Source organism: Giraffa tippelskirchi, chromosome 12 (assembly GCF_054371585.1).
Source record: "Giraffa tippelskirchi isolate mGirTip1 chromosome 12, T2T-mGirTip1v1.2.pri, whole genome shotgun sequence".
NCBI lineage: Eukaryota > Metazoa > Chordata > Mammalia > Artiodactyla > Giraffidae > Giraffa > Giraffa tippelskirchi.
In genome coordinates this window covers 102,206,775-102,226,127 of record NC_137286.1, presented here as the reverse complement: position 1 = coordinate 102,226,127, position 19,353 = coordinate 102,206,775, and the positions used below count along the sequence as shown (strand labels likewise).

The window sequence follows — 19,353 nt, the reverse complement described above, 5'->3', positions numbered from 1 at the left end:
TGTTTTTGTACTTGATTCTTGCCTACATTACCCAGGACTGAGGCCCCAGGGATTCCAGTGCATCTTGGCGGGTTAGAACAGCCTGACGTCATGTGGCCCAAAGCTTACCCACCCAGGGTCACGTCCAGTCTGTCTTCTTCGTCACAGTCCTTTACATCATTGAGGAAAGCTGTGGTGTTTCCTGAGTCTTCTCTGTTTTCAGCCCTGCAAGGGTCAGCTTTACCTCTAATCCCACTGCCTTGCTTGTCTCTCATGTTATCCTTTCCATGGAAAGAAGCTGCAGGAGAAAAGAGTTGTCCTAGATCACCTGGGACACATTTTGCTGGTTACTAATCAGTGTTCATAAACCCCAGGAGCACCTCGGTCTAGAAGTGTGTGTGCAGGCTCAATCACTCAGTCGCGTCTGACTATAACCCAATGACTAGCCTGCCAGGCTCCTCTGTTTCCATGGATTTCCCAGGCAAGAATACTGGAGTGGGTTGCCATTCCCTCCTTCAGGGGATCTTCCCGACCCAGGATTGAACCCACGTCTCTTGCACTGGCAAGTGTATTCTTTACCACCGAGCCACCCGGGAAGCCTGCTTACCATAGCCCAGTATCTGTTTACCCCTCAAACTCCACACTCCAAACTCCTTGAGGGAGGGGCCTTCTCATTAATATGTATATTCCCAGCATCTGTGGTGATGCCTGGCATAGAGGATGCACGGGCTGTGCATTTGCAGGGTGGTGTGGGTGCTGTGGAAGCTTTGTGGGGCAGCTGAGGCTCAAGCCATCCTGATGTCTCATGAAACACTGGACAGACTGAGAGGACCAGGCAGACTGAAAGGTCCTTCCAGGCAGAAGGACCAGCAAGGTCAAAGGCACAGAGGCACTGGTGAACTTGCCTTTAGAACAGCTGCCCACTCTAAAGAAATATTAATCCAGAACACATCCAATACACTGTAGCAAAGCGTATCTAATAACTGTTTACCCCAGTTAGTTGAAAGGAGATCAAACTGGTCAGTCCTGAAGGAAATCAACCCTAAATATTCATTGGAAGGACTGTTGCTGAAGCTGAAGCTCCAGTACTTTGGCCACCTGATAGAAAGAGCAAACTTACTGGAAACCAGCTTATTGATGCTGGGAAAGATTGAGGGTGAAGGAGAAGGTGGTGACAGAAGATAAGATGATTAGCATCACTGACTCAATGGACATGAGTTTGAGCAAACTCCGGGAGATAGTGGAGGACAGAGGAGCCTGGCATGCTACAGTCCATGGGGTTGCAGAGAATCAGACACAGCTTAGCGACTGAACTAATCACTACTGCTTGTGCTTTTGAATTTTTATTTCAGAATGTAGATGATTCTGAGTTCGTTCTTTAATTTGTTTGAGGTTATGTTTTGAATCATCTAATGTGGATGGATGAGGGGTCCACGGGGTTGGGTATATTTTCCTTCCTGACCCACCTTTTTCCCTCCCTCTTACCCTTCTTGTTTCCCTGTCTCATTCTGTAAGAATCTACAATGTAAAAGGCATTGTTCAGGCAGTTGGGGGGACCTGAGTGAGGAGCTTATGGTCTTCAGATGAACAGGATACAAGGCAGAAAGGGATGAGCTCCTGGAGAACACTTGCTGGGTCCTAGTATTAACAGAAGCTACAGGAAGGAGACCTTCCATTTAGAGACCAGCAGAGGAGGCTTCTTGGTGTGGATCACACTTATTTAGTATGTGGGATTTACGGTGGGTACTTGCAGTGGTGGATGTGAAGGAAGGAGGTGGGCATTCCCAGGGGAGGAGACCACAGAAGCAAAAGTCTACAAGCAGGAGACCCTGGTGTGGATTCAAAAGACAATGGCTGGAGAGGACTGGGAGTAGTAAGGAGGCTACTTAGGAGGCTCCTAAATGCCACATGGGAAGTTTGGATTTTCTCCTTTAGACAGTGGTGGTGGGAGTGCCACTGAAGATGTTTGGTCTTCAGTTGATATGTCAGAGCTGGAGTCAGACTCAGGTATCCTATCTAGATTAAAAAAACAAACACACAGTTAGAAAAGTTACTTACTAAGTGTAGGAACCTACAGAAGCAGGAAAAGAATGATTCTGGCCACATGGTGCTCTGAGATCTTCCAGGGACCTTTCTGTGCACAATTTAATACAGAAGGTGGCACAGGGAAGATTCAGATTGAAGGTGACCAAAGGAAAGAGTCAGAATGGTTGTCTCTTCCTGAGAGTCAGAGGCAAAGCAACTGATCAGTGATCTCTGGTTAGAAGAGTCTTGTTTCTGCCTGGTGTAAACTGAGTTCATTAGTTCATTATATCCATTTCTATTGGCATTGGTGTGCATGGCATTTTTTCTATGGTTTTGGGTTTGACAATGAGTACTTCTGAAACTCTTTCTGAAATAGAGGAACAGAAGTACTCCGCAAAGCCCAGGGTTTCCCGAGACTCCATGTTATGTTGTTTGCCTAGAGGAGCTTGGATTTCAGCAACATCAGAAAAAAACTGTGTGCATATGGAGATACCCTCCAAATGCCTTTTAAAGCTTCAGCTGGCTAAATGAGAAGACAGGTTAAACAGACTTTCTATGTGAATAGAACATGATTATAATTATTTTTATCCTTGAGTTGTGAGGCATAGTTTCCTCCATGTGCAGATCTGCAAATTTTTTATGACTCAAAATTTATCGTAAAGCGAAGATCCAGAGAGACATCATTTTGCCTTTGCTGAAGATTGGGATTTTGCATTTATGGCAAGTAAGTCACACTTGGTTTTTCACTGATGGAGAGAAAGGCTCCATCACTGAATGGGAGGTTGTTGAGAGCTCTTAGGGTTGTGTCGTTTGTTTCTTTGGGGCCACTCTTCACTATTTATCTTTCTCTTTATTATTGTCCCTTCTATGGACTGAAATGTGTCCTCCCCCCACCCAAAGTGGGCTTCCCTGATGGCTCAGATGGTAAAGAACCTGCCTGCAATGTGGGAGACCTGCATTCAATTCTTGGGTTGGGAAGATCCCCTGGAGAAGGGAATGGCAACCCACTCCAATATTCTTGCCTGGGGAATTCAATGCACAGAGGATTTGTTGAAAGCTCTAAACCTCAACGTGATGGTATTTGAAGATGGGGTCATGAGGATGGGGCCCTTATAGTGGGATTAGTGCCCATATAGAAAGAGATGCCAGAGAGCTTATTCTCTCTACCTGGCTTATGAGACAGAAGGAGGTGCATCTGCAAGTCAGGAGAAGAGCTCTTAATGGAAACCAAATTGTCTGACTCATTGACCTTAAACTTCCCAGCCTCCAGCACTGTGAGAAGATACATATTTGGTTTTGAAGCCCCCTAGTCTGTGATATTTTGTTATGGTGACTTGAGCTGACTCATACAGCCCTGCTGGAAGCAAGACGTGTAAAAGTACAGCTGAGGATTCAAGATCATGTGTTTACTACCTAGAAATGCTATGCCAGTTGCTTTTGAGGCTGGTTCTGTCATGCCTTTTTGGTGTGTAAGTGTCTGATAGACTGAGGTGAAAACCAGGGTCTGCCTGTATGATGGATTCTAGCAAAGGGGGAGGGCATACTTTGCTTAAGAATAAAAAAAAAATCTTTGGAGCTTGGATCATAGTACACTCTATGTATGGAGACTTGGAGCCATTTGGGTTTTTAACTAGCTTAACGTTTAAGTGCAAACATTCTTGGATATGCAGACAGATGAATGAATTGGTTAGTTTATGATTCATATCAATTTTGGAGGTCTGAGTCCTGTAGCAGTAAAAGAAGTTCCTAAGACAAAACATTTTAAAACAGAGAGAAAAGGTCAAGAACAGTAAGGAAAGCATTTCAAAGAGCTCAAATTCCATCTGTCAGTTTTGGCTTTCCTGAAAATCAACCATGCATGACGGCTGAAGGCCAGCCTCCAGTGCGCCAAGGTATGTTTAGATAAACAAAGGAGGAAGGAGAAAGAAGCTCATATTTGTATGTGGAGGTGGTCCCAGCGAGGTTCTCATACCTCTCAGATCTGAAATACAGTGGGATCTCTTGAGTACATGGTTCATGGGTCTCCGAGGCTGTGGCCCCATCAGAAGAGCCTTTTACTGGGCTAATACCAGGCAATATTTCATGGATTTTATTTGGCTTGTTTTTTTTTCTCATTTGTGCAGTCATGAGCTGTGCTTCTGTTAAAGTTTTAGGACACCAAAAGATATTTTGAAGAGTTCTGTAATCTTAAGAAAATTATGCACAAATATCTTAAATTTGAAACCACATAACTCCCCAGTATTATTTCAGGTAGTTAGAGGATTACATTCATTCCTAAAGAAGGCTGAGCACCGGAGATTTGATGCTTTTGAACTGTGGTGCTGGTGAAGACACGTGAGAGTCCCTTGGACTGCAAGGAGATCAAGCCAGTCAATCCTTGGACTGCAAGGAAATCAACCCTGAGTATTCATTGGAAGGACTGATGCTGAAGCTGAAGCTCTGATACTTTGGCTGCCTGATGAGAAGAGCTGGTTCATTGGAAAACACCCTGATTCCAGGAAAGATTGAGGGCAGGAGGGCAGGAAAGATTGAGGACAGAAGATGAGATGGTTAGATAGCACTGTTGACTCAATGGACAGCAGTTAGAGCAAACTCCAGGAGATAGTGGAGGACAGGGGAACCTGGCATGCTACACACAGTCCAGGGGGTTGCAAAGAGGTGGACACGACCTAGCGATTGAGCAACAAAAACAGCAGTTCATTCCTTTAGATTAAATAATATTAATAGACTATATATTTTTTGTTGTTGCCAGGAATAGTTTAAGCAGCAGGGAGATTTAGTATATAACTTACTAAAAACTCCTTTTCTTAAAAAAGTTGATTGACTTTCTGTAAGTCCTTGAAGGTGAGCATTAAGTTCTTGAAAAATCAGAACACCCGACGTCTGTGCACCAGGAAGCCACAGAGAAGCATTGGACTTGTACTATCCAGGATACTAGCCACTAGCACATGTGTTTATTTAAATTTAAATTCAAATTTAAATGAATTAAAGTTAAACACAATAAAACATGCAGTTCCTTAGTTGTACTAGACTCATTTCAGGTGATTACAGCTATGATAGCTGTGGTTACCCTGTGACATGGCAAGGATACTGAACTTTCTAACCATCGTGGTCAGTTCTGTCTGACAGGGCTGTGTGACAGTGTGTTCTCTGCCCCCATCAACTTTCACTGTGTTTGGGATCCAGGGGTAAAACATCTGAAAAAGGAGATGACAAAAGAAAATACAATCAATACTTTATCAGCAATGTCACAGTGCAGCATGCGATTGATTACTGGAATAATTTTATAGATTATAAATGATACAAGACGTTAGGCCAAGATGGCCAGGGAGGAGTTTTGAGTTTTATTCAATGTTCACATAACTGGTATGATTCTGACAGGTGGTGTTGAAGCAGGAGGCATTCTATAAGAATGTTCTCCAAGTTTTATGGAGAAGAGGGATGAGGGGGCAGTAAAAGTGTGTTTGAGGGACTTCCTTGGTGGTCCAGTGGCTAAGACTTTGTGCTCACAATGCAAAGGGCCCAGGTTTGATTTCTCGTCAGGGAACTAGATCCCACATGCTGCAACTAAGAGTTCGCATGCCACAACCAAAGATCCTGCATGCCACAACTAAGACCCAGTGTAGCCAAATAAATAAATAAAAATGAATATTAAAGAAAGGCGTTGAAAGAGACACGTGTACCCTAATGTTCTTCGCAGCACTGTTTACAATAGCCAAGACATGGAAGCAACCTAGATGTCCATCAGCAGACAAATGGATAAGAAAACTGTGGTACATATACACAATGGAATATTACTGAGCCATTGAAAAGAATGCATTTAAATCAGTTCTAATGAGGTGGATGAAACTGGAGCCTATTATACAGAGTGAAGTAAGTCAGAAAGAAAAACACCAATACAGTATACTAATGCATATACATGGAATTTAGAAAGATGGTAACGATGACCCTATATGTAAGACATCAAAAGAGACACAGATGTAAAGAACAGTCTTTTGGACTCTGTGGGAGAAGGCGAGGGTAGGATGATTTGAGAGAATAGCATTGAAACATGTATATTATCATATGTGAAACAGATCACCAGCCCAGGTTCGATGCATAAGACAGGGTGCTCAGGGCTGGTGCACTGGGACGACCCTGAGGGATGGGATGGGGAGGCAGGTAGGAGAGGGGTTCAGGATGGGGAACACATGTACACCTATGGCTGATTCATGTCAATGTATGGCAAAAACCACTACAATTTTGTAAAGTAATTAGCCTCCAATTAAAATAAATAAATTAATTAAAAAACTAAACTTATGCCAAAAAGAGAGAAAGGCGTGTTTGAGGCAGGAACAGCTATGTAGTTAGGGAGACCTAGAGCCAAATGAAAAGGCGGGGTCTCTCCATTAAAAATGATTGACCATCTCCAGACCATGACAGCAGAGCATGGGGGCCCCAGTATAGTTTGCCAGGCATGAAGCTGGCTCTGGTTCGGGAGATGATGCATACGTCAAACTGACTGAATTCTACTGAGTTGTACAGATGAGGAGTAGTAAGAAGTATGACCAGAAGCACGATCAAAACTTCAACATGTTTCTTTATCTCAGTTTCACCATCCGGAGGTATCCTGGGTTGTTGTTTGGGGTCAGACAAGCCCTGCTTATCACCTGGTGACTTGTTCTTCATCCTGAGCTTGACACTAAAGGCGGTGTTATTCTTCTGGACACAGTGCAAAGCTTTGTGCATGGCCAACTCCTTCATCTCTGCTTGGGGCAAACCTTGTCTGTTCAAGGAAAAGATTGAGGTGGTTTAGAGAGTACCACCTGATGCCATGCCTGCTAGGCTTGGTGCTCATTAGCACATTAGTCTACAGTTGTACCAGAACTTCCCTCTTTGGTTAAAATGCCTCAAAGGGATTTATTGCTCCAAATAAAAAGCCAAATAGAAATCACTGTGGAGGTAAAGATGGCGTGCACACCGTCATTAAAAAATCATGCTGTTGGAAAAATGGTGCCAGTGACTTGCTTGATGTAGCTTTGCCATAAACTTTCAGTTTGTAAAAAAAAAATTAGCGTCTGTGAAACACGATAAAGCAAAGTGCCATATAATGAGGTATTTGTCTTTGCCAACTATATGGGTGGTTACAAAGAATAATAATAAGATAATACAGACAATGAAGATGTACACCCTTCATTTGGCAAGGTTTAAACTTTCTTTGTTCCTACCTTTTCTTCAATTCCCATCACAACCACTCTTGCCCAGCGTGAGTAGGTAGTGTCTCAGTTTTACTTCTCCAGGCAGTAAATGCATTTCCCCTTGGCATGATTTAGCTTTTTGAGATAATTGTAGATTCTTGTACAGGTATAAGAAGTAATAGAGATCTTGTGTACCCTTTACTCAGTTTTCCTCAATGTTAACATCTTGCAAAACTATGGTACAGTGTCACAACCAAGACATTGGCACAGCGCACTGATTTTGTTCAGGTTTCTCCGGTTTTACCTGTATTTATTTGTGTCTGTATGTCTAGTTCTATGAAATTTTATCAAATGCTTGATCCTGCAAGCAAGTGGTGTCCTCTCACTCTTGGGGACGGATGTATCTGACAAGGTGAGAACTCCAGTAAAATTAATTTTGCCGGTGTGGATTCATTTCATTCCAAAAAGATAGAGGCAAAAGTCTAAGCCCACGTTCATGGAGAATAAAGTGTGGGGGGTGGCTGCTGCAGCCCCCCTGAGGGACGAGGGTCTGGGCTCACCATGCCCTTTCCTCTCTGGCTTGGTGTCTGTGGTCAGTGCTCATTCTGCCTGAAGGGGAGGGTCATGTCTACCTGGTCTCCCAGTCCCACGCTTGCAGCAGTGCCCAGCAACCTGCAGTCAGGAGACTGTCTTTGGATCATCTCAAGGTACTTCTGATACTTTGGGCACTGAAAAAGAATGGGAAAAGTGTAGAAATCCCTTAATGATTAGTAGATAGTAGATAGTAGTGGGGTTTCCCAGGTGGTGCTAATGGTAAAGAACCTGCCTGTCAGTGCAGGAGATGCAAGAGATACTGGTTCAATCCCTGAGTTGGGAAGATCCCCTGGAGGAGGGCATAGCAGCCTATTCCAGTATTCTTGCCTGGAGAATCCCCATGGGCAGAGGAACCTGGTGAGCTACAGAGTCAAACAGGACTGAGCGACGAAGCACAACACAGCACATACATATATATGGCTTCCCAGGTGGCTCAGTGAAAAAGAATCTGCCTGCCAGTGGGTTTGATCCCTGGGTCGGGAAGATCCCCTGGAGAAGGAAGTGGCAACCCACTGCAGTATTCTTGCCTGGAGAATTCCCATGGACAGAGGAGCCTGGCGGGCTGTAGTCTATGGGGTCGCAAAGAGTTGGACACGACTGAAGCAACTTAGCACCCATGCATGCAGGGATTGGTAGAGAGGCAGATGAGAGTTCTACCTGATGGATGTTTTTTTTCCCTGTAAAAAAGGGGACATACATTGTTTTCTGCTTGGAGAGATAAAACCAGCACCAAATTCGTCTTGTCAGGCAAGATCTGTTCCGTTAGTGAGACCGCTTCCATTATATACTGTATTGTAAAGGAAATAATTTCATGCCTTATCTCAGATCCTTTCTCTCCTGCTGAGAGGACTGGAAGATGAGAGAGGCCTGGGTAGCCTCTGGGTCCTGGCATGGTGTGGGTCGAGCAAGACACTTTGGGATCGTTTTTGCATTGGGCCCAGAATTGGAAGGTTGTGTTTAATTATTCTGACATAAGAAGCTGTTGCCCATCCTTAACTTTGCAGAAGTCAGTGGAACTTTATGACCTAACTCTGAGTCCCCGGGTTGTTTTTAAATTTGGTTCTACTGTTGACAAACTTGGGGCCTTGGGTAAGGACCTCATTTCTGCTGTCAGTTTCCTCATTTGTTAACTGGAGCACTTCTGTATCGATATCTTGTGACTGCAAAATGGAACAGTGTATGCAAAGCACGGAGAACAGTGTCTTGCTTATAGCAAAGACGGAAAAGCTTTTCCTGTGGTGGGTAGTTACTGGCTGTGGGAGTTAATGAAGACTTAAAGGTAAAACCGCCTTGGCATTGTTATCTGTCACCAGGATCTCAATACTCTGGATAAATAATAAAAATGCTGCGTATTGGGGTTTCCCTGGTGGCTCAGTGGTAAAGAATCCACCTGCTAGTGCGGAAGACACAAGTTCGATCCCTGGATTGGGAAGATCCCACAGGTTGCAGAGCATCTTAAGCCTGGTGCCACAACTAGTAAGCCTGTGCTCTGGAGCCTGGGAGCTGCAACTACTGGAGCCCACACATTGAGAGCCTGGCTCTGTGACAAGAGAAGCCACCACAATGAGAAGCCCGTGCACCGCAACTAGAGAGTAGTCCCTGCTTGCTGCAACTAGAGAGAGCCCACCGGCAGCAACGGAGACCCAGCACAGCCAAAGATAAATAAATAAGATTTTAAAATGCTGTATATTAACGTTTAGTTCGATGCCGCAGTCTTGCTCTGATCACTATTTTCCGCCCCATCTGATGCCCTCCTCCCCGCCTCCCTCCCCAGGGTGGAAAGTCTCTTCAGCCCGTCGTTATTCTTTTCTTCATAACAGCAGTCAGATGAGCTATTGAACACACAAATCCCCATCTAATCTGTTTCTGAAAGGTAGGGCTTTAAAAATAGTGAGCGTCTATGATGGCTAATTTTGTTGTACCTTGTTATTAAGAGAAGATGATGTTAATACCCATCGAGTAATGAAAAGTCAATTAAATACATTTAGGGAAATTAAAATGCTGACAAATTCGTAGCGGCTCTTCTGTTCGTTAAATGGGATCGACATGGATTAACAATCGGTGGTGGACCGAAATTTGCTGAATTTACTGAAGTATATTTCCATTAAAATGACAGCTGTGGGAAAGAGCGTCACCAGGGCATTTAGTCACGGGGCCCAGGAGTGTGAAGGAGAGAACTAATCAAATAAGACAACTTGTACTTAATTTTAATTAGGTAAATTCCCCTTCACGTTTTAATCACATAAACTCAGTCACGGGTGGTATGGAAGCCAGCGGCCGGCCATCTTGTCTCACTCTGCTTTCTTTTTCTACAGTATTAAAAATTAGTTGTAGAGTTGACTTTTGTACTTGATTATACATTGTGAATTAGCCTCTTTCATAAACGTAGTTTTTCAGCCATCTTTTCAGTATTTGAAATTTTGTCTAGGAACCCCTCACAAATCATGTTTACAAAAAATACTATAAAAAATTATAACACAATTTGCTATGAAAAATAAGATCTCATGTCAGAAACTTACATCAGTGAAATTGGTTACTGATAAAATAACAATAGATCTAGAGTATGTGTGCTTAGTCGTGTCTGACTCTTTTGAGACCCCATGGACTGTAGCCCTGCCAGGCTCCTCTGTCCATGGGATTTCCCAGGCAAGAATATCGGAGTGGGTTGCCATTTCCTCCTCCAGGGGATCTTCCTGACCCAGGGTTCGAACCTGCGTCTCCTGTGTTATTCTGCACTGCAGGCAGATTCTTTACCACTGAGCCACCAGGGAAGCCCATTTCTGAAGACCATTAAACTTTTGAGTTTTGTGTGTACTGTTTGTTGTATATTTGTTTGTTTTTGCAATATGAATGTAAATGGGATTTTGATATTTGTTAGTTTACTAGATTCTTACCAGGATATTGGGGGCAGGAAGGTACCAAATAATCAGGATTTTGTTATACTTCTGGGATATAGCTAATGTTTTAGTTTATGGTCATGAAATTTTCTTCGCCGTTAATGTATAGCATGTGTATCATGAAACTATTTTTCAGTTGCTGCAAATAGAAATATATTTTATAAATTTGACCACAGACTGAGATTTTATGTAATGAGCATTTTTTATGTATTACTCCCTGCAAAGTACCATGTTAAGCACAAGGAAGATGCAATTTTTTTAAGGCTCTACTTCTAAGTTCTCTGTAATGGAGAGACAGACAGATAAATGATAGTACAAAGCACTTGGAATAGGAATTCAGTTCCAAACAGAGATAAAATTATTTCAACAGAAAAAAAAATCTGAGAAGTCTTGAAACCTGATGTTTGAGCTTGGCCTGGAGTAAAGATTTTGAGTAGAAATTGGATGGAGGGACTTCCCTGGTGGTCCCAGTGGCTAAGACGCCACGCTCTCAATGCGCGGGGCCTAGGTTTGATCCCTGGTCGGGGAACTACTAATAGATCCCACATGCTGCAACTAAGAGTTCTCATGTTGCAACTGAAGATCCTGCATGCTGCAAATAAGGCCTGGCACAGTCAAATAAATAAATATTTAAAAAGAGAAAATGGATGGAGTGGTCCTTCTGGGCTGAGATGTAGCCCAGCATGAGCAGAGATGTGGAGAGTCCATACCGCATTCAGGGAGCAGTTGGGAAAACATGGTAAATACAGATGATGGTGTCATTTTTCAGTCACTAAGCAGTGTCCAACTCTTTGTGACCCCATGGACTATAGCCCGCCAGGCTCCTGTGTCCATGGGATTCTCCAGGTAACAGTACTGGAGTGGGTTGCCCTTTCCATCTCCAGAGGATCTTCCTGGACCAGGAATTGAACCCATGTCCCTTGTATTGGCAGGCGGGTTCCTTAACACTGAGCCACCTGGGAAGCCCTATGTAGTGAGTTATAACTTACATACAATAAAGGCACAGATCTTAAAATGTCCAGCACAGTGAATTTTCAGATACATGTAAGTCTGTGTAACCACCGTCCAATCAAGATACAGAATATTTCCAGGACTCCAGTGGCTGTGCCCCACTCCAGGGTGACACTGTTCCGTCACCATAGAAGTGTTTTGCCTGTACTTGAACTTCATGTAAATGGAATCTCAGGACTTGTGCTCTTGTGTCTGGCTTCTTTGCTGCACGTTACGTCTGCAGCATGTGGCATTCATAGTTTTTCTTTGTTGCTGTGAGCATTCTGTTTTATGAATAGTCCTCTCTTTATCCATTCTACTGTTGAGGAACATTTGGATTGTTTCCAGTTTTTTTGGCTGTTATGGACAATACTGTTATGAACATGTCTGTGCATAATTTTTTGGTCAGCCCAGGTACTCCTTTCTCTTCATATATACTCAGAAGTGAAATTGCTGGGTTGTAGGGTTTAGTTTTAGGAAACACTGCCAAACAGATTTTGAAAGTGGTTTTTGCCAATTTTTGTGGGCTTCCCTGGTGGCTCAGTGGTAAAGAATCTGCCTACCAATGTAGGAGACAAGGGTTCGATCCCTGGGTTGGGAAGATCCCCTGGAGAAGAAAATGGCAACCCACTCTAGTACTCTTGTCTGGAGAATCCCATAGATGGAGGAACCTGGTGGGCCACAGTCCATGGGTTGCAAAGAATGAGACACAACTTAGTGACTGAGCACGCACGCATGTAGTAGTTTGTACTCCCGTCAACAGTGTGTGATTATTCTCATTGCCCTGCATCCTCACCAACACTTGCTGTATATTTGGTTTTAAACTATCTTTCAAGTTTTGGTTTTTATTCTACGAGTTCTCTTAAAGAGATGTATGGAGATGCCCAAGCGACTTGACTGATGGTGATAATGACCACGTGCTGTCCCGTTATGATGAGCTTACTGGATTTTATGCAGTTCCTGGCAAGCCCTTTGCATAAATTTCCACAGATTATTCTCTGATGACCTTCTCTTGTGATGTTCCAAGTGTTTGGATGCCAAGGCTGAGTTCACGTACTTACACAGTTGCATTTGCTTTTCTTCTGGGCAGTGCATCAAGACTAGACACGCTTTTCGAGGCTGGATTTTGTATTGGGAGAATCAAGAGAAGTGCTCTGACTTGGAGTTAACCTCTTCCCGTGTTCCTTTCCCCCTCGAGGGAGACTGTGTTAGATGCTGTGATATCCCCTGATTCTGTGCTGTTGGCAGGAAGGCAGGTGGAGCGCTGGCACCTGTCAACCCCCAACCCCCACCCCGCCAGGAGCCTGAAAGTCGACTTGATCGGTGACTTTTACCCCTCTCCCCTTTTACCGTTGTAATATGGGTTTCCCTTGGCTACACATTTTACTTGGAGATAAAAATGATTTCTCTTACTTCTGTCCTGACCTAGTTTTTGCCTCCAATTGCACTTGTTATCTCTCGGCGTCTTTCGGGATGTCTGGCTCACAATTGAGAAATGGTGGGGTGGCTTTTTCCTTTTCCTGGGCGCCCATGCCTTTTGATGAGCCCACGGCTGGAGGCCGCAGGGGCCCAGCGTGGTCCGCAGGAGGGGAGAGAGCACCATCCAGGGCACCCAGGTACCGACCCATGCCTGGCTTCCCCTTCGCCTCCCGACGTACTGAGGAACTGTCCCACCTGAAGTGTCGGTGGAGGGGGCATGCCGATTGCTCAGCTAGTCTCTCCCTCGTCTGGACTTCGCCTGTGGCCCGAAGGCCATGGATTGACCTGGGTGTCTCTGCTTTCTTCTGGGACACTGATCTCAAGGAGATGGTGCTGGACCCTGTGCTGGGGAAAAGAGTGGAGAAGGAAAAGGGGGCCCCTCTTAATATTTCAGAATGTCATGTGGCTTCCCCTGCTTGGGGGTTCTGTTTCGTTCCTTTGTGCTAAAAGAACATAATGTGACTTTCTAGATATATATATAGAGATATGATCTATCACATCATATGTGCTTAGTCACCCAGTCGTGTCTGACTCTCTGCAACCCCATGGACTGTAGCCCACCAGGTTTCTCTGTCCATGGGCTTCTCCAGACAAGAATACTGAAGTGGGTTGCCATTTCCTTTTCCTGGGATCTCTGCGACCCAGTGATTGAACCTGAGTCTCTGGCATCTCCTGCGTTTTTAGGCAGATTCTTTACCACTGAGCCACCTGGGAAGCCCATATTATAGCATAGCATATCATGTCATATCATATATAGATATATATCTGCACTTAAGGAGAACTGTTAGGGGAGTGGAGGCAATGGGGGCATAGTTAGAGTTGAAGGAGAATTAGGGCATCAGATTCTTGTGACTGTAACCTTTTTATTTTTTTGGCCTCACCATGCAGCCTGGGGGATCTTAGTTTCCCAACCAGGGACTGAACCTGAACCCTTGGCAATAAAAATGTGGAGTCCGAACCACTGAGCCACCAGGGAGTACCCTGATTCTTGTGACTTTAGGCTGGAGAAACAGAGTGGGTGCCCCGGAGGAGACCAGTACTCGGGTCAGCTGATCCTTGGGACAGGAGTCAGGGGTTTAGACTCTCTTCTCTGAGAGAAGGCCTGGAGTTGGGGTGGACCAGGGCCTTAGCCACCCATCTCCTTTAAAAGAAGAGGTACTTTGGTGGATGCCTAACCACTGACCCACACCTTCCTGTTGATCCAGTGGTCCTGAATTCCCAGGAATAAGGATGTTTCCCTGATCCAACCCCTTGAAGCACGCAGCCTCTGAGAATGTGAAAAATCAAGTTTGATTTACCGTTAAGCATGACTGAGTTCATTAAAAATGTATTTGTGTTTTGCTAAAAGATTTAGTAAAAGAAGGATATCTCTAGCTTCTGGGTTTTATGATGTCAGGACAATAATAACGTTTTTTATCTTGCTGTTTTAAAAACCAGAAGTTGTTGTATCAGGGATTCCCAGGTGGTACTAGTGGTAAAGAACCCGCCTGCCGATGCAGGAGATGTAGGAGATGTGGGTTTGATCCCTGAGTCAAGAAGCTCCCCTGGAGGAGGAGCTGGCAACCGTCTCCAGTATTCTTGTCTGAAAAACCCCATGGATGGAGAAGCCTGGCGGGCTACGGTCCACGGGGTTGCAGGAGTCAGACGTGATTGAGCACCCATGCAGGTTGGCTTATCACAAAGAAGGTTAGAGTTTTTAGAGGGAAGAGTCTGCAGGAAACAAAAACACTTATGTTTTATATTAAAAGTAGTTTTGCTCATTTCCCTTTCTTACTCTGATAGCTCAGCTGGTAAAGAATCCACCTGCAATGCAGGAGACCCCGGTTCGATTCCTGGGTTGGGAAGATCCCCTGGAGAAGGGATAGGCTACCCACTCCAGTATTCTGGCTTGGAGAATTCCATGGACTGTATAGTCCATGGGGACACAAAGAGTCGGACACGACTGAGTGACTTTCACTTTCACAGTAGCATATGTAGTACACAACTACGAGATTCTTCCAGACATCCTATGTGGAATCTTCAGTTCTGGAAATAAAAAAGAGGAATTTATTATTGGAGAAATTGAGACGCAGAAAGCCATGAAAAGGCCAAGTGTTTTGCTTAACTACTCCGGGCACCGTTCTCATTAGAGAGTAAAGGAGCAGTGGGTTTCTTGAGCTACTAAAGCTTTCAGTTTAAGACATTGAAAGGCATCTGAGATAATCTTATTTACTTTAAAATGGGAATTTATAAAAGTGAACATAGTTTAATGTTGTGTTTTTCAAATGAACTCGGCACTTGTTTCAGTAGTGTGGGTGTAGGGAAATGAGATAAGCTGTGAAATCAGATTTTTTCACTTGTAATTTCTTCATTCTACTTCACAGTTCTAGACTTTTTAGGAATTCACCAAAGTAATCTGGTACAGTCTTAGAGCCATCTTTCTGTTCTTTCTTGGGCAAGTCTATTTTTGCATTTCTATTTTATTTTCCTCTCAAACTTTATAGTCTTATAAACTTTACATTTAGCTTTCATCATTCTTATGCACATGCTTCTCCGCTAGGCTGTGAATCTGGGTTACCTGTGCCCAGTTGATATTCCTTGTATTAAAATGTTATTCCTTTTCTGTCAAATGTTAATTTTTAGAGACTTCTGTGGCGGTCCAGTGGTTAGGACTCCACGCTTCCACTGCAGGGGGCACAGGTTCAATCCCTGGTCAGGGAACGAAGATCCAGCATGCTGTATGGTGCAGCCGAAAAAATAAAAATAAAGATATAATAGTAAAAATAAATAAATAAAATATATATTTAACAGTTTTAAAGATGTTAATTTTTAAACATCAATGTCTTTGTAGCCACTGTAGTACTTTTTAAATGTGGGAGTAACATACTGCTTTTTAAAAACTAGTCATTTTTAACTTGAGACATAAAGGGGAACTACTAAAGGTTATCTGTTTTTATTTTTTTGTGTAAAAGGGAATTTTCATGTTTTAATTTATGTAGTATATGTATCTGGGGCTGAGGAGATTTTTATACTAATTGTTTCCATATTTAGGCCTAAGAAAAGTTTATAGGCTTAAAAAGCGCCAACAAAGCAGTTTCCAAATGTTTGTCTAATTATTTAAAATTGAATATTTATTTTACACTCTGAAAAATAAGTCTTCCGATTAGTAACTAGTTCAGGATCAATTTTTCTGTATTGTATTTTTTCAAATAAAATTTAAATTTGAGTTCTTCTGGCAATGGTGGACTGATTTGTTGTAAACCCATTCACCTGCTAAAAATAGAAAAACTAAATAAAGAAATAAATAAAACGCCCGAACAAAACACAAACCTATGTTGTATATGCATATTCAGAGTAGTGCTATTAACAATAACCAAAAGGTGAAACCAATTCAGGTGTCCATCAGCAGATGAATAGGTCAACAGTTTGTGATATATATGTGTTATGGAATATTATTCAACCATAAAAAGGAATCGAGGTGTCAGGTACATAATATATTGAATGTATTCAGAGTGTTTGGTTCATAATTGACACCTAAAATTATTCATTTCAAAAACATTTACCGAGTGTCTACTCATGTACCTGGCATTGAGCTGGTGATGGGGATACAGAGATAAATAAGACGAAGTTAGGGAGCCCCTCCAGGCTCAGTCTGGATGGCCGTGCTGTCGCATGTGGGGAGCTGCTACTCAGTGTGTCAGTTTAAATGGAAATAAAATAAACTTTCTCAGCTGCACTGGGTCCATGTTAAGTGCTCCGTGGCCACACGTGGCTAGTGGCTGCTGTGCTGGACAGCACAGAGACGGGACATTTCATCATCACAGAAAGTTCTTCTGGACAGTGCTGGGCAGGGCAGGGCAGCAATGTGATAGAGGTGAGCCCTGGCCAGTGTCCTGGTGGAGATGAGCTGTGGAGTGTTTTGAAAGATGAATTTTCAGGTGGGTGAATGGAGGAGCGGGGATAGCCACTCCAGTACTGTGAAAGCACAAAGACACAGGGCTTTCGGAAGCTTCGCCTCTCCTGGAGATCGTAACTAGCTTGAAGTATTAATAGTTCAGCTTAAGTAGATTGGCAGGAGTCCCGGCTTCAGGAGATTAGACTGAAAGGAAAGACAGGGCCTGGGTCCTGAAGGGCCTGGGATGCCCAGTTAAGGAGCTATTCTGGAGGACACTCAAGAGGGCTTTTTATCTTTGACTCACTTATTTCTTGAGTTAATGCTTCTTTTATCAATTTACCTTACAGAAATAAAACTCATGTTTAGCAAAAATATTTTGTCTATTTTTTAAAAATTTGCAGTGGTGATACATTTTTTATGGAGAAAAGTCTGTGCTTCTTTTCCTTGTGGTTTGTAAGCATAGAAGGTGTCACCTGTAGAGCCTGAGACATGTTCAATTTTGTTTTATTTTTAGTTTTTCTAGTATAAAATGGTGTCAAGTTAATTTTTGTATGTCTAGAATGGAGTGCCTAAATTTTATACATACACATAACAAATACGTGTTACAGATATGTATTCATGTATAAAATTTGTGAAAGTGAAAGTCTCTCAGTTGCGTCCGACTCTGCAACCCCATGGGCTATACCATTCATGGAATTCTCCAGGCCAGAATACTGGATTGGGTAGCCTTTCCCTTCTCCAGGGGATCTTCCCAACCCAAGGATTGAACCTAGGTCTCCTACACTGCGGGTGGATTCTTTACCAGCTGAGCTACAAGGGAAACCCAAGAATACTGGAGTGGGTAGCCTATCTCTTTTCCAGCGGATCTTCCCAACCCAGGGATCCAACCGGAGTCTCCTGCAATGCAGGCAGATTCTTTACCAGCTGAGCCACAAGGGAAACCCAAGAATACTGGAGTGGGTAGCCTATCCCTTCTGCAGCGGATCATCCTGACCCAGGGACCAAACTGCTGTCTCCTGCATTGCAGGCGGGATTCTTTACCAACTGAGCTTTATTTATATTTATATATGTAAACAAATTGCTAGCTAGCATGCCCCAAACCATTTATTAAACAATGTTTCCCTTCTTGGTGATGGATTCTTTGTCATGAATTACATTTTTATATATAATGAGATTTATTTGAGTCATTAGTTCTGTTGTAGTAATTTTCTTATGTTGATATAACATTGTTTATTTATGCCACAGAAATTTTAAGTATTTTTCTGTGTGTGTAAATCAAACTCATGATTACTTAATTCTCTTTCTATATTTGTTTGAAAATTGAATTCTATGTTTAAAAATTGAAACTCATGATTACATAGGTTTTACAAGTGGTTCGAGCAGGCTAAACCATACGGCTTGTCACTGAGGTCCGGGCTGGCATGGTATTAACTATAAACACCACTCACTTTAGAGATGTATGTCTTTAGAAAATGCATGTGCTGGTCTTGCAGTGCTTTGAAAGCCCTCTGTCTTTCATGGATGGTGATTCATTCAGTAGTATGTTTAGCGCACCGCCACAGAGAATGAAAAGGACCTTCTGTATCAGCGTGACCATCCTTTGAGACTGACGTTTGTGTACTTTCATATTGCCTGGTTCATCTACAAGTCTTAGCTATCAGGAAAAGTTTGTTATTGACATTTTATCGATTGGAAGACTCAGAAAGCGAGGAATAACTAGCAGGTGGAGGCTGCTTTAAATTAATTAGCCTAGCTAAAATTGCTTTTACTTTTACTGCTACTTCCCTGACATTTCTGTGTGTGTGTGTGCGTGCGTGCACCTAAGTGCACCAGCACGGGCTAAGGAGTGGGGTTGAGGATGCAAGGGGAAGTAGGACTTTTGTATGCTGTGGAAATTCACAAATGTACCCTTCAGTGTACCAGAAGGAGGTTGTGGCTGGATTTTGAGGACATGAATTGATCAGCATGATGCGTGTTCCTTGAATATATCCAGTAGCATCACCTACACTGTCTTCTATTCCTGCATTTTGCCCTGAGGCAGATCATTTATGTAACCAGAAAATGTTTCAGTGTTCCAGAGGTTGCTGTAAAGAATAATTAGCAATTGTCTCAAACAATTTGAAATTCAGATATTATCACTGAGTTTAAATGGAATAGCATTTACAGAAATTAGTCAACAGTTTTAAACTGTTGCCCGTCATTCATCTTGTGTGAACTGTCCCCATGTGTAGATGATTCTCTTTGTAGAGAGCTGTACCATTCCACAGCATGTTTCCCATTTCTTACCTCATTTGATGCTTACAACATATCTGTCAGGTAGGTTTTAATAGTAACTACA

At 43.0% G+C, this 19,353-nt stretch overlaps 1 protein-coding gene across 1 annotated transcript in view; it reads left to right on the top strand.

The window, feature by feature from the left end:
• MTUS2 (microtubule associated scaffold protein 2) overlaps positions 1 to 19,353 on the top strand; it is a 369,436-nt gene that overhangs the window by 45,196 nt on the left and 304,887 nt on the right. The gene's annotated exons all lie outside the window — the stretch shown is intronic.